The sequence below is a fragment of the Camelina sativa genome, chromosome 13 (assembly GCF_000633955.1).
Source record: "Camelina sativa cultivar DH55 chromosome 13, Cs, whole genome shotgun sequence".
NCBI lineage: Eukaryota > Viridiplantae > Streptophyta > Magnoliopsida > Brassicales > Brassicaceae > Camelina > Camelina sativa.
The window spans coordinates 21554496-21557805 of record NC_025697.1 but is presented as its reverse complement, the minus strand read 5'-3'; the positions used below and the strand labels follow the sequence as shown (position 1 = coordinate 21557805).

Sequence of the window (3310 nt, the reverse complement as noted above, 5' to 3'; positions counted from 1 at the left end):
AAAACAATTTGCTTTTGTTGGTCTTGTCAACTTATGAAGTCGTTCATGTCTCCTAGCTCTTTTCTCTATGTTGGTATTTCATAGTTTCAAAGACCTTATTTCCTTTAAACTTTTAATTAAGCTTTGAGTGCGTGACTGACTGACTGTAAGTTGCGTCAACGATTGGATGGTTTTTTCTTAAGTAGGTACATTTATGATTATCGGCTGATTTTTATTATGAGATTCTATTATTATACTTTATGGTGGCCCGAACAAATATCATAGGCTTCTAAGTTTTATTTATTATATAGTCGAACTATAAAGAATCTTGTTTTCCTATAGCTTAAGGTATAGCTAATTATTTGTCTAATATATAATCAAGTAATCTAAGAAGCCTTGGATTTCCAATATGGTGCTAAAATAACTTGTGAATGCAGCACCAAAACTACTCGTGTTCTAGAGAAACGATGTTTCAAGATCAAAAGATTGTACATATACCAGTTTTTGTCAATTTTGATTTAGATGATGACTTGGGAAATATATATATGGTGGTGATGACATATTGAGGTTGACTGTAATTTCTAAGGTGCCAGTAACTATATTTAGGAGTAGATATATATATATATTAAATCTTCATGAACAAAGCAGAAAACATGTTGTATCATATACTGGTCTTGCCATATGCCAAACTTATGAACTTGTTCATGTCTCCTTTTTTTCTCTACGTTTGTAGTTGCAGTGTCTTTATTTTGAACTTGTTTGAGTGCGTGTTAACTGTCGTGACCGTACCCAACCCGAACCCGGTTTTTCGGGTCGGGTTCCGGGTTGGGTATTCGGGTACGGTTTTTATGCCCGGGTCTAGATAATAGTTTCAAACTCCTTGATTCCTCCTATGAATTTTTAAGCTTTTCAGTTTAAAAATTAGGCCTAGGCCCAAAATATTATTTTTATTATTGTAATTTATGGCCCAACTAATATCGTAAAATATGTATCACTATGAAGACCTAGCTGTAATTTAGTGACCGCTACGAAAATTTTGAAACGACAGTACTACTCTGCTTCCTTTCCTCTTCACTGTAGCTGTTTTCATTTTTGTTTCTCCTTAGCCGTCGTCTCTGTCTTTACCTCCGGCGATGGAGGAGTACGGAGAAGAATATAGAAACTGGGCGGAGCTTCCGCCGGAAATTATGTCATCGATCCTTGTGCGGCTTGGCGCGATCGAGATTCTTGAAAACGCCCAAAAAGTATGCAAATCGTGGCGTCGCGTTTGTAAAGAGGCGTCGATGTGGCGGAAGATTGACATAGACAACCGCGGAGACTTGGCAAGCTTCAAGTACGACCTCGATCGCATGTGCTGCCACGCTGTTGATCGTAGTCAGGGCGGTTTGGTTGAGATCGATCTTTGGTACTTCGGTACTAATTGTTAGAAATGGAATCAATAGCTTTGCAAAAAACTGAGGAAAAGTCTTAATTGAAACTAAAACAAACTTGGTTCTTTATAAGAACCTTACAACCAAATCCTCCGAAACAGACGCTGCTAAAACAGAGTTGAGCTCGTGTCCTACAAACTAGGACTACGACTTATTCAATTGAAACATTCAAACTTAACAGAACAAACTTAAAGACACGTTTTATTCTTCAATTCTTCCCCTAAATTGGAACCTCTCCTTCCAGTTTAATCCTTCTCACAGCAGACTCCCAACTTCTTTCTCAGTTTCTCGAACACATCGAGTTTAACAGCCTTTGTCATGAAGTCTGAAACTTGTTCTTGAGTAGAGCAGTAATCTAGTTTGATGACCCCTTCATTCNAACTAATATCGTAAAATATGTATCACTATGAAGACCTAGCTGTAATTTAGTGACCGCTACGAAAATTTTGAAACGACAGTACTACTCTGCTTCCTTTCCTCTTCACTGTAGCTGTTTTCATTTTTGTTTCTCCTTAGCCGTCGTCTCTGTCTTTACCTCCGGCGATGGAGGAGTACGGAGAAGAATATAGAAACTGGGCGGAGCTTCCGCCGGAAATTATGTCATCGATCCTTGTGCGGCTTGGCGCGATCGAGATACTCGAAAACGCCCAAAAAGTATGCAAATCGTGGCGTCGCGTTTGTAAAGAGGCGTCGATGTGGCGGAAGATTGACATAGACAACCGCGGAGACTTGGCAAGCTTCAAGTACGACCTCGATCGCATGTGCTGCCACGCTGTTGATCGTAGTCAGGGCGGTTTGGTTGAGATCGATCTTTGGTACTTCGGTACTAATTGTTAGAAATGGAATCAATAGCTTTGCAAAAAACTGAGGAAAAGTCTTAATTGAAACTAAAACAAACTTGGTTCTTTATAAGAACCTTACAACCAAATCCTCCGAAACAGACGCTACTAAAACAGAGTTGAGCTCGTGTCCTACAAACCAGGACTACGACTTATTCAATTGAAACATTCAAACTTAACAGAACAAACTTAAAGACACGTTTTATTCTTCAATTCTTCCCCTAAACTGGAACCTCTCCTTCCAGTTTAATCCTTCTCACAGCAGACTCCCAACTTCTTTCTCAGTTTCTCGAACACATCGAGTTTAACAGCCTTTGTCATGATGTCTGAAACTTGTTCTTGAGTAGAGCAGTAATATAGTTTGATGACCCCTTCATTCACCAATTCACGTAAGAAATGAAACCTTACATGAATGTGTTTGCTCCTCCCGTGAAGCACCGGATTCTTGGACAGTTTTATAGTAGAACTATTATCACAGAACAGAACCGTATTCTCCCCTTGAGCAGCCCCAATTTCTTCAAGGATGTTTCTCAACCACACTGCCTGACACGCTCCATAGGCTGCTGCGACAAATTCAGCTTCAGTGGTGGATAAAGTTACTATAGGTTGTTTCTTTGATGCCCATGAAACAGCTCCTCCTCCAAGCATAGAGACATATCCCGAAGTACTTTTCCGATCATCAACGTCTCCTGCATAATCACTATCCACAAAACCCACAAGTTCTTGCCCCTCTCCACGCTTGTACCGTATACCATAGTGTGTGGTCCCTTGCACATATCGCAGAATCCTCTTTGCAGCTAGCATATGTTGCTCGCTGGGAGCCTCCATGTAACGACTGACCAAATTCACAGAAAAAATTAAATCTGGTCTAGTTGCAGTTAAGTACCTCAGACTACCCACGAGCTGTTTGAAAGTTGTAGGATCAACAGCTTCTCCAACTCCCACTTTTGACAATTTGCTACCTGGCACAATCGGATTTTTCACTGCATTGCAGTTCTCCAACCCATACTTCACCAACAGTTCTTCAGCATATTTTTGTTGACTGATGAAGATACCTCTCTC

At 40.2% G+C, this 3310-nt stretch overlaps 1 pseudogene; it reads left to right on the top strand.

The window, feature by feature from the left end:
- LOC104738463 overlaps positions 1888–3310 on the top strand; it is a 20797-nt pseudogene continuing 19374 nt past the window's right edge.